Raw genomic sequence first — 13,345 nt, 5'->3', positions numbered from 1 at the left:
TGCTGAAGACCGTGAAATGTCGATTCGTCGCCGTTCGCAGCAATTGGGTTTGTGTTATTCGACCACATGGAAGATTTTACGCAAAGATCTTAGTGTAAAACCGTATAAAATACAGCTCGTTCAAGAACTGAAGCCGAATGATCTGCCACAACGTCGAATTTTCAGTGAATGGGCCCTAGAAAAGTTGGCAGAAAATCGGCTTTTTTATCGACAAATTTTGTTCAGCGATGAGGCTCATTTCTGGTTGAATGGCTACGTAAATAAGCAAAATTGCCGCATTTGGAGTGAAGAGCAACCAGAAGCCGTTCAAGAACTGCCCGTGCATCCCGAAAAATGCACTGTTTGGTGTGGTTTGTACGCTGGTGGAATCATTGGACCGTATTTTTTCAAAGATGCTGTTGGACGCAACGTTACGGTGAATGGCGATCGCTATCGTTCAATGCTAACAAACTTTTTGTTGCCAAAAATGGAAGAACTGAACTTGGTTGACATGTGGTTTCAACAAGATTTCGCTACATGCCACACAGCTCGCGATTCTATGGCCATTTTGAGGGAAAACTTCGGAGAACAATTCATCTCAAGGAATGGACCGGTAAGTTGGCCACCAAGATCATGCGATTTGACGCCTTTAGACTATTTTTTGTGGGGCTACGTCAAGTCTAAGGTCTGCACAAATAAGCCAGCAACTATTCCAGCTATGGAAGACAACATTTCCGAAGAAATTCGGGCTATTCCGGTCGAAATGCTCGAAAAAGTTACCCAAAATTGGACTTTCCGAATGGACCACCTAAGACGCAGCCGCGGTCAACATTTAAATGAAATTATCTTCAAAAAGTAAATGTCATAGACCAATCTAACGTTTTAAATAAAGAATCGATGAGATTTTGCAAATTTTATGCGTTTTTTTTTTTAAGTTCTCAAGCTCTTAAAAAATCACCGTTTATAAAAATTACTGAATATCGAAAACAATATTATCTGTGAAATAAAATAAGTTTGAAGCCGATATTTTTAATTTTTGAATAGCTATTTGAGTCGAAAGTAAATTTTAAATAAGTTTTAGTATTGTTTTTTTTTAGAGTTTTATTTTTTGTAAAAAATACTGTCAATTCGACTTTTTTTAAAATTTGTCCTAATAATGAAAACAATATTTCTTATAAGATAGAATTAGTTTGAAGCCAAAGTTATGAAAAGATATTTGAGTCGAAAATCAATTTTTACCAACTTTTGTGAACTTTTTTTTAGGGTTTTAATTTTTTGTACAAAAACTGTCAATTAATTTTTTTCAAAATTTTACTAAATGTTCACAACAATATTTTTTGTAAGATAAAAGTAAATTAAAGCCAATATCTACAATTTTTGAAAAGATATTTGAGTCGAAAATCAATTTTTACCAACTTTTATTAATTTTTTTTTAGGTTTTTATTTTTTGTAAAAAAATTGTCAATTCGATTTTTCTCAAAATTTTACTGAATGTTAAAAACAATATTTCTTATAAGATAAAATGAGCTTGAAGCCTAAATTTTAAGTTTTTGAAAAGATATTTGAATCGATATTTAATTTTTACGAACTTTGAGTAATGTTTTTTTAAATTTTTATTTTTTATAAAAAAATACTGTCAATTCGATTTTTCTCAAAATTTTATCATATTTCAAAAACATTATTCTCCGTTGCTCAAAATTGTTTCGGAGTTGAAATCATATGTTAGTCGTTAAATTTAGGAGGTGACAATTTTTTTTTCAGTTTTTTTGATTTAGAAAAAAAACCGTTAGATAGATTTTTTTCAAAAAACATATTTCTTTGAGATCACGTTACAGTTTATTATATAAAATTTAATTCAAGTCTCTAGCGGTTTTGGTTCGTAAGATATTTAGGGTTAGCCAAATTTTCACTTTTTTTTAAACTGCTATGGTAAAAAAACAACCCACGCAATTTTCTTGAGAGCCCTTGCTGCATCTCTCTGCCTTATTATCTGTATAACAAAATTTATTTGAAGTCGATATCTCTTCTAGTTCTTGAGCTATGGACGACGAAAAAAACGTCGCGAACGTACGGACGTACGGACGTACGGACGTACGAACGTACGTACACACGCACGCACAGACATCTTTCTAAAAATCTTTTATTTCGACTCTAGGGACCTTGGAACGTCGAGAAATGTCAACATTTTCAATTTGACAAATCGGACCCATTACGATAACTTCCTATGGGAAGTTAATAAAATAGAATCATCATACATTTTTATATGACACTTGCCTTACGAACGTCAGAACCACTTCCACTTTCCACTTCCACGTTTTCGCGAAATGTGGCTCTGTTTAAGACAACACTTTTTCAGAAAGGTTTAATTATTTTAAAGAGTTGTTCAATTGCTAGCAATCCATAATAATGAATGATAAACGTTCAACTTATATTATGACATTTCAAATGACAACTTAATTTGACAGGTGTAAAATGTCAAGGTTACCAACTTAAAGCCACGAAAATAATTAAAAAGTACTCAATTTTTCTAGTAATTTTTTTCTTAAAATTTTTTAAGCATGGTGGACCTTTACAACTTCATTAGTTTATCTGAAGCGTAAAATACAAGCTTTTCAAGAAGATTAAATCAGTCATAACAAAAATGTATAAATACTGGACTTCGGTAAACCACAGGACAAAGTACCTCCACTTCTGAATATATGTAGTTTTTTTTTAAACTCATTTCATCAATAAAATAGAATGTTATGTTTTATTTTGATTGAAGTTTAAAGTTATGTCAGCCTCTGTGTTCTTAAAAAAGTTACGCAAGGTCAACGATAACTAAGACATTGAACCGTTGTTCGACTCGTTTCTCTCTCCTCATAAAATGTTCAACTAAGGACCCAGACCTTGAAATTTTCTGATAGATTTGTGGTAAATTAAAAACTGTTCAACATTCTTCTTTCAATCAAATCACTCGTACCACAATTTTTTTAATATCTGAGAAAATTCATAATTTATCATCTAAAATGTTCTACAATCAAAAAGCCCATTCCTCACTTCAATCTCTCTCTTATATTATTTAGTATCCCTATGAGTATGTTTTCGAAATTGTATGTTTATAGTAAAATTCACTTTATTAAAAGAAAAAAAAAACTCCACGTCTACGTCTCGAGTCGTCGTCGTGTTGATCCCCGCTGAGCAATCGCGTCATCACACCAAATTATCATCATCATATAAACTGATGCAAACACCAAGCAAAAAGGATCATAAATACTCTCGGCTTGATATCCTCGCTATACGTATCCCAGAGGAGTTTCCGTTTTCGATTACTCAAGACACACTTCCTACCACCTACTAACACAGTGCTGTCATATTCGTATTATTCAGAGGAAGAGAAATATAAAAATATTATAAACAGCATGCGATGTTTTACAGTCTTTTGATGTTTTTTGTTTATTTTCTTCACCTTCAAATGCAAACCCAGCAATAATATTTCTTAACTAAGATAAACTTCTGTAATAGCTAAAATATGTATGTATCCATTTTGATAAAGTGGTTTTTTGAAAAGGTTTTATGATTGATACAAAATTTACAAAAAAAAAATCATCTAACTGAAAGCATTTTTTCAACGATTAAAAATTCTAAAGGAAAAGGAACATCACAAATGTAAACAAACCTTACCTACCGCTATACATCACATTCAAACGTTATCTTAAAGGACAATTTAAAGTGACATCATCAGCTCCACACTCTACCTACGTCACATCTATTTCCGCAAAACCCAGCAAAAGAAAAAAAAATAGAAAATAAGTAGTTACCCAAGGGAAATGTAACCAAACTTTCCCTCATTTTCTTTCTTAATGTGAACGAAACCTCAAGATGACGATGAGGGCAGCCATTTTGTAGACCGGAAACAAAATGTCGGACAAGCACAAATAAAAAAAAATGATGAACCATGAACAAGAAGAAAAAACAAATCTTTTTTTGTGCAAAAACTACAACCCATATTACCTCATCCTCATCAACTCCTAGTCCTGGAAATAAGTCCTTAGGCATCATTCTTCCAACACAAGTAGGTAAAGTCCTAGTCCTTGTCCTAGTCCAAGTTAACGTTGTTCGTTTTCAAAACTAAATAAAAAAAATAACATTGAGATTTTACAGGAAACTCTGGTTAGAAAGATTGATGGCGTCATTTGTTAACGCTGTGAAAACATGTTCTTTTTTTCGGGTTTGGTTCATCTTCCTTTTGTTATTCTTATTTAAGGACACCACAAACCTTTGCGCCACCAAAATAGACAGTAAATTGTAGAAAACCTCTTTAAAGCGACCCCCGCGCCGCCACACAGCCTTTCTACAAAATTAAATCAAAGTAAAGGTATACCTTACCTTACCTACAATAAAAAAAAAGCAAAAAAGGACGAAAGATAAAGTCGGTCATTATTGACATACTACACAAGTCTATCCTTTTTACTGGTTCGTCCTTTCGTTGTAATTTGTCTTCTTTCTGTTGTTGTTTTTTTTTATTGGAATGTTAAAGAGAGGTTTTGAGCTGTGGTACTACCGACAATAAATTTAATCCCAATATAAAGATATGACAAAAATATAAACCTCTTCGTCCTTAATGCAATGGCTTAAAGTTTAAGTGATATACTCGTATATAGAACAAATAATCTGCATTCAAATGCATGTGAACAGCTGTAAGGAGGAGATTCAGTTAACACTTCAACTCTTCCGGTTTAAATTATATTCTGCCATTTGGGTTGAGGAAGGTTCTGTTCGTTTTCATTTTTGTGTAAGTCCTCGTGTGATGAAGAGGTAAATTTATACGTCCAGGGATGTTATAGTGTATTCTTAAGGTTTTAAGGAAATTGAATGCCAACAGCTTAAAAATAGTAGGTTTAACAGTTTGAATGACACTATTAGAATGATAGAAAAATGTCAGGGTGAATGACAGGTGAAAGAATAACAATAATACAGAAACGTCAGTTAACAATTAGAGTGATAGAGAATCGTCAGTTTAATGACAGGCGACAGTATAACAATGACAGTTAAACGTCAGTTAACAATTTAAGATGTTATTATATATTCCATTTTATGTTTGATCATAGTTTAATATAAAAAAATAAATATGTGTTAAGTACTTCAAGGTATGAATGATTATATACAAAACTTATTGTTAAGAGTTAAGTTTTAAGTATACAAACTTGTAATTATATTATTCTGCAAAAGTTCGACCATTATATCAAAAGTATTCGTTCTCTCCTCGACAATGTGAAAAGAACAGTTTACCAAATACTTTCGCTGTTTCACAACTATTTCGATTTATGAAAAAAACTTTTGTGAAATAAAATAATAAATTCTTAAGCAAACTTATGTAAATTTTGCACTCCAAAAATTTTAACAAAAAAACAGGAACAAAATTTACCCACGCAGATTTGAGAAATCAAAAAAATAATTAGTAAGCTAACGAACATTACTTTTGCTAATCTACAATTTACAAAAATATGCAGAAAAGAAAGCAACATTTCTCTAGCTTACAACTGTCTATCCCCAAATTCATGAAAATACTCATGGAATTAAGGAAGAACTCGAAAGCTAACGAATGAAAATTACGTAAGTAGCGTAACGGGTACATTCATTCATTGGTTGGTACCCCTAAAGATTTTTTCACTTTAAATTGTGAATTTTGCTCTGTCATTTAAAGAGTTAGGAATATGTTTTATATGTCAAATTAAAAATTAAAGAATTTCTTAACCGAAAGTTCTTAAAAAAATGTTTTATCAGCAAGGAATTTAATAAAAACATCAAAATAGGAAAAACCAGCCGAAAGGTACAATCATTGGCATCCAGGTACAGTTGTTAGCACCCAAGGGTACAATTATTGGCTTCCTTAAAATTGAAAGAAATACAACTATTTTTCGTGTAAATTTGTATCAAAGTTTAATAAAAAACAGTTAATTATAACAAAAATACTTCATTCAAATAAAAATAAAAAATAGTAAAGACAAAATAAATTAAATACTTCATTTAAAAATCTCTTATAATTAAATATATACACAAAAATCACATTTTTTATTTAAATTGCTTGTTTAACAGAGCAAACAAATATTAAATATTTTTTTTTCATTTTTCTTAATTTTTCTAAAGCTTTCGCTTCTTTTTTTCAAGCCTAAGGGCTTTTCTTTCTTCCTTTTCTTTTTCAATCCTTTGTTTCATTTCTTTTTTTCCTGTTCCTGTTCCATGTGGAGTTGGTAATAACAAAACTCTTATTAGGTTTTTTGCGGTTTGATACCTTTGCGTAATGGTGTTTCAGGCCAGTCTAACAAATCGGGTACTTCTCTAAGAACAGGATTATTTTCCTTTATTTCTGCATTGGAATTTGAAGCATTAACATTTAAAACGTCGATGTTGTCTTCAGCAAACAAAAATTCGTTGATTGTGCTAAAGTCCACCAATTCTGGTAAGTCCTAGCTTTGAGGATCAGTTTGTACTCCGCTATTTACATCTATTTTTTTTTCTTCGACTCGTTTGAAAACGTTCATTATAAAAAAAAGTGTTAAGTGAATCCATCTTTGAAAAATCTTCGCTGTTCTCGTCATCCAAATTGAATTTTTCTAGTTGATCAACCTTTTCTTTGCCAATTATTTCGCAAATACTTTCAAACGCGTCCGTTTAAACCTGTACAGACTGTTCTTGATTGTTGTAGCGGAAATTACTCCTTCCCAGACATTTAGAAAAACGAATGGCATTTTTATTCCAGGGAAATAATCCACACGCCTTAAATCTGTTTTGTGTTGTAGTGGGAGAAATGCTTTTATCCACAACGTCTTTTAGCAGTGGAGCAAACTTTTGTTTGGTAAGATTTACAAAAGGATGTTTTCACCGCCAGTCGGCCACTGCATTGTTCCATGAATTTTTAAGTGGCTTAAAGGCCGCAACATCAGCTGGATGTAAGATGCGTGTTGAGTTGGGGTAAAGTGCAATGAGGATAATTCCAAGTTGGACAAATAACTGGCACACCTGGAGTGTTAAATGGGTACTGTGCCCATCAACAAAAGAATATAACAGGGAGTTCTATTTTTTCCTGAATTAAAAACCAATGAAATACTTTTGAAATAAATTTATAAAAGGTTTGCTTTGTCATCCAACCGTTATCACTAACGCCGTATCCCCACGGTTGGGGAATGCTTTGCCGAATTTCATCCTTTATTCTCTTAAAAGGATAAATTATCATCGGATGACACATTGATCCTAAAGCGTTGAAAGAAAACATAACTGTTAAGTTTGCCTTCGCTTGACCTCTTTCAACTTCATAAATGTTTCTAGCTCCCTTTGCCGCTAGAACAGATTTAGCTTTCGGATAGAGTAGAAAATTTGTTTCATCTCCGTTGAATACACGACTAGGGTCTTCAAGAATTGAAAAAAAATGTTTTTGATTAGGTAGTCCTGTATGGAGTCAAACCAATGGAATAAATCAGTCAAATACACATTTGCGCTAGCCGATGAAACAGGATCAACTGTTCTGAAGGCCACATATGGATGACGTTTTAAAATCTGATCTGAACCACCCTCTTCCAGGCATTGAATCGCTTCCGAATAGAGTTTATCTTTCATTTTGTTTCAGGAACTCCTATACGGCATAAAAGAGATCCTCCTTTCGTTTGGGAAATCCTTTTTCTTGACACACTTTTAACCAATCAACAATTATTAGTTCCTCTGCTTCTGTTAAAACAGTTTTTGGTCCGGGACGTGTCTTCGAAAAATTAGAGCTTAAACGAAATTTTAGCGTAGATCTAGGCACGTTGAACTTTAAAGAAGCTGCTTTTTTGGATATACACCCTCTTCTTACTTCCGTTAAAGCTTGCTGGATGTTTTTTTCTCCATAATTCTGCCTTTTTCCCCATTTTTTAAACTGAAATTTATAACGGATACAGGGTACAAATATTGGCAGTCTCTAAAGTACAATTATTGGCAGTGCCAAATTATCTACGAAAATTCCCTATTGCATTTTTGGTACAATTTTTTATTAAATTTATGAAAAATATCTTTATCTGACAAACGTATTTTGTACATTAAATTGTATTAAATTGCATTAACTGAACGAAACATAAAGACTCTAAGTTAGGCAAGAATCATAAGCCACCGAAAGGTTTTACAAAGATCAATGAATTCAACGTTTACTTTCGTAGTTTAAATAACTCTGCGCTTTTGTTAATGAAACATTTTGTAAGCTGTTTCAATAATTCAAAAAAACATTGAACATTTCATTAACATTGTATTTTCGTTAATACAACTTAAGTTTCGTTAGTTAATGAAACGATCCCTTAACATACGAAAGCCATTTCGTAAAGCCAATTACATTTTTCATCGGCTCGAAATTTATTAAATTTAAATATTCTAAACGAGTTTTTCGTCATATTTACAAAAAGATTGGTTCAGCGTATGAAACATTTAAAGAGGCAAAATGTAATATGATGCAACAAACGAGAGATGGGGCGAGGTGTTTCCACTAAGGCACCTCTCCTTATCCAGGCGGCAGCGGACGAATTCTCGAGATGGAATCAACGGTGGCGTCTACAGTTCCAGTAAGGTTGAACTACTTAGTGACCACCTAATAGGGCTTCTTCGATATATTCGGAGCCCAAGCCTGTAAGGAGCGGTTTATCTGGCTCCCGTTCCTTGGAGTTATACTAAGGATCTGGCCCTCCAGGTTGGGGATTGTGCCGTCGGGGTGACTTCCTGGCCACGTAAAAACATCATAGTTTCGAAGCACAAACAAGCCTCGGACGAATTCACTGTTGACTACCCACGCAAACGAAATAAGGACAACGAACTTCGGATGTGTACGTGGAATGTTAGGTCCCTTAACAGACCACGTGCAGCCGAACAATTAGCGGAAGATCTAAACTGATGCAAGGCAGATATTACAGCTTTCCAAGAAATGCGATGGGATGGACCGGGCGACTGCTACCGAGAACAAAGACAGCGTCTATTTTTGTGTGGATTTGTTGTTGGAAGTAGACTCAGGCAAAAAGTCTGGAGTTTCAACAGTGTGAGCGAGCGCATCACGACAATCCGCATCAAGGCTAAATTCGCCAACATAAGCCTAATATGCGCGCATGACCCAACAGAGGAAAACAAGAGGCATAAAAAACGGCACTTCACAAAAGGACTAGAGCTGCTAGCGAGCTCTACGAGCAGAAGAGAGACGTATGTCAAAACAGGAATGAGGTCGTAAATTTTACCAAATGGTAAAAAAAAACTCCCAAGGGTATCAGCCACGATCCGAAGCCTGTAAAGACGATCAGGGGAACATCGTAGTAGAACCGCAGTCGATGCTGAGAATTTGAAAAAGATCACTTCTCCAAATTATATAATGGCGATGACTAACCGAATTCCGCTGTAAGGGAGATAGAACCACTCAATCTCGGCGACGCAGATCAACAATTCCGCCTACTCGACCTTGACAAAGTGAAGGTCTTCTTAACTTAAGTCAAAAAAAGCTGCTGGAGCTGACGGCATCGCTGCCGAACTATTCAAAGCAGCAGGCGATGAGTTAGTACGGAGCATGCACCAACTCATCTGCAAAATATGGTCGGAAGAAAGAATGCCCGATGAGTGGAATCTCAGCATAGTGTGCCCGATACATAAGAAAAGAAACCCTCTAAACTGCGCCAACTACAGAGCCATCAATCTCCTTAACATTGCGTATAAGATCCTCTCTGCCGTATTATGTGATCGTCTAAAGCCGTTCGTCAACAACCTGATTGGTCCTTATCAGTGTGGCTTCAGACCAAGAAAGTCCACTATCGATCAAATTTTCGCACTACGGCAGATCTTGAAAAAAACCCAGGAGCTTCAAATCGATACCCACCATCTCTTTATCTATTTTAAAGCCACGTATGACAGCATCTATAGGGAAGAGCTCTACAGAGCAATGTCTAGTTTTGGCATCCCTGTCAAACTTATCCGTTTGTGCAGAATGACGATGGAGACGCTGCTCTATGAAGGTCGGAAAAGATCTTACCGATGCATTTGATGTCAAAAAAGGTTTTAGAGAAGGCGATGCACTGTCATGCGACTTCTTCAACATCGTTCTGGAAAGAATTGTGCAAAACTCAACCGTCAACACTAGAGGCACAATCTTCCATAGTTCCATCCAATTACTCGGATATGCAGATGATATTGACATAATTGGAAGATCAAAGCGTAATATCAGTGGAGCGTTTTTCAGTATTGCGACGGAAGCGAAGAAGATGGGTTTAGTGGTCAATGAGGGCAAGACCAAGTATATGCTGTCATCAAAAAAGGACACTGAACGACGACGTCTTGGACAAAACGTCACCATGGACAGCTATAACTTTGAGGTAGTTAAGGACTTTGTCTACCTAGGCACCGCTATTAATGCAGACAACGACACCAGCGCTGAAATCAAACGAAGAATAACTCTTGCAAATCGCTGCTTCTTTGGACTTAGAAGGCAATTGAGAAGTAAAGTCCTCTCTCGAGCATGTAAAATCACCATCTATAAGACACTCATCATCCCGGTTCTCATTTATGGCGCTGAGGCCTGGATCCTGTCAAAAAAAGATGAGAGCGTCAAAGGATGCTTCGAGAGAAAAATTCTTCATGTGATTTTTGGTCCCGTACGCATAGATGGAAAATGGAGGAGAAGATATAACGACGAACTGTACGGGCTGTACAGCGACACTGACCTAGTTAGCAGAATTAAAGTCCAACGGCTTAGATGGCTAGGTCATGTAGAGCGGATATACATCAACGCTCCAGCCCGGAAGGTCTTCGAATCCAATCCCGAGGGACGGTGCAGTAGAGGCAGACCGCGACTCAGGTGGCGCACTCAGGTGGGAGAGGACCTCAACCAACTTGGCGTGCGAAACTGAAGACTGCTAGCTAGGGGCCGAGCTGGCTGGAGACGCTTGTTGGTTGAGGCCCAGGTCCGCCCCGGACTGCAGCGGCACCTTAAGTAAGTAAGTAAGGCTAAATTCACAAATCAGACAGTTCGACGATTTTGAAGACAGAATTTGCAGTTCTTACTTAAAAAATCCGCTATTTTGAAAGAAAAAAAAAACAATAACCAAAACAGCACAAATTCTAGCAGTTATTATATCTTATCAAAAGAACTTCATGGACCACTATGATATTAAACTCGTAATATTATGACACTTAGAATGACAGGTAAGCTTGACAGAAGTCAAATGAAAGTGCTTCTTATTTGAGAATAAGACCGAATGACCATAACATTAAGTATTGCAAGCAGAGTGACACCTTTGACATGTATGAATGCAACTCGAGTATAATCATCAGTTCTACACTCTGATATAGTAACACTTTGAAATTGTGACATTTTAGACAAAATAAATTTGCAAAATTTTAAAAACAGACATCTTAATATAAAAGCCACACTGTGTTTAAGTATTACAGTGTAGAACTATGAAAATATGACAAATCAAACTGTAAAGCTAAACACCATCATTTTTGGCCTTAAAATCGAATTTCCAAAAAATACAAAAGTGTTTATTTGTGAGTAAATTATTTGATTAATTTTGTATAACAACCCTGGTTTCGAAGCAATTTTAAGTTGGAATCATATCATACCTAGTGAAAATGGCCTTAAGCTGACATTTGCAGAACTCGTTGGTTCCCTTAGTGCATTTCATTCGAAGGAATGTTAGTAAAAGATATTGCCTATAGGGAATGGCTATGGAATTTATTCTATATAAGGCATATGGCGAACAGAGTTTTGCCTTTGTTATACATACATGAAGAAAAAGAGGATTATCGACATAAAATCGTTGTTTTGGTGGAAATTTACGTTCCAACCAGAAATATGCTTTAAGGATCTGTGGTACCTACCGAGAAATTCGAAATCGTCTGGCTGTTGGTTGGATTTTTATAAATACCTCCTACACATGTACATTTAGCATCACAACAACGCGAATATCTTTAACTTTTGAGTTAAAAATAATATACCCCCTTCCTCCCATCCCATCTTTTTCTCTGCCATCGAAGTTTTTCGAAATCGTTGTTCGAATATTTTGAATTATTTCCATATCCATATCCGGCTGTGATATGAAAACAAACAATATAAGGACTATACACTTTGTACGTTTAACGCTTTACCAATGTTATGTGTCCTGAATATTTAAGTTAAGAGCCAAGAGGGCTTATAATATCCTTCATACATAGGCACATTCATGAATATACCAAAAATGTTTGCTTGTAATTAAGGACTTATGTATTACATTGAAGCTAAAAAACACTTTAAACCCCTGGGGGAACACATTTGTGTCGTGTTTTTAGCCTGTTTTTAAGGAATTATACTCATCCTTTATTATCAGAATTTATATATCTTTTAAGAAATTTCTCCTTTTCGAGGAGATTTTTAGTCCTTATTGTGTACGTAAGGTATAACATGAACAAAGGAAAAATTTTCAAAATCCCTTAGGTGTTATCAATTGTTAGGGCAAGTATCTGATACTGAGTTTAAATTAATTTTAAAACTTTATTATATGGCCGATGAGACGCCTTAAGGATCTTTTTTTATTTTTTAAACTTAAAATTAAGGAATATCACAAGAAAGTTGTCAGAGGAAGACACAGAACCAAATCATAGAGAAGTGGAAAGGTTTTTTCCTGATAATATCGAAATGTTATAAATATTTTTAATTGAACCCAAAAGAAAATTGACTTAAAAAAGGTGGAATATTTTCTTCATTAAGAAAAATATTTATTAAGAAGTTTTTTTTTGTTTCCAGGCATACTTCATGAGTAGAAGTAATTATTGAGGTATGGAAAAAGTTGTGCTGTTAAAATTTCGATGAAGTTCGGTCGTCAACAAAATTAAAAAATAACCGAATTAAAATGGTTTTAAAAGTTAGAAAACGACCCAGGTTATAAAATATCTCAGGTTTAGAAATGACTCATGTTGCTAATAACCCACGTTAAAAAAAGCCAAAGTGGAAAATTAATTGAAGATATAAAATAGCCCAGTTAAAAATAACCAAATTAAGAAATAAACAAGGTTTAAAAACCAGCTCCCGTTTTCAAAATAATCCATATTACAAAATAGCTCAATTTATGAAATAATCAAAGTTATAAAATAACAGTGTAAACAAATTACTCATGTTAAAAATGGCTTTAGAAATAACCCAAGTTGTAAAATAACCCAAGTTAACCAAGGTTAAAAAAGACTAGGGCAACAAAATAACCAGAATAAAAAATTAACAAAGTTAAAAAAATCAAGGTTAATAAATATCCCAGGTTATAAAATAACCCAGGTTAAAAAATAACCAAGGTTTTGTAAACTTACCTAAGCGAGGTTATAAAACAACTAAGGTTAAAAAAGCCCAGGTTAAAAAATAAAC

This window comes from Eupeodes corollae, chromosome 2, assembly GCF_945859685.1.
Source record: "Eupeodes corollae chromosome 2, idEupCoro1.1, whole genome shotgun sequence".
In the NCBI taxonomy this organism is placed as follows: Eukaryota; Metazoa; Arthropoda; class Insecta; order Diptera; family Syrphidae; genus Eupeodes; species Eupeodes corollae.
This window is presented reverse-complemented; position numbering follows the sequence as displayed.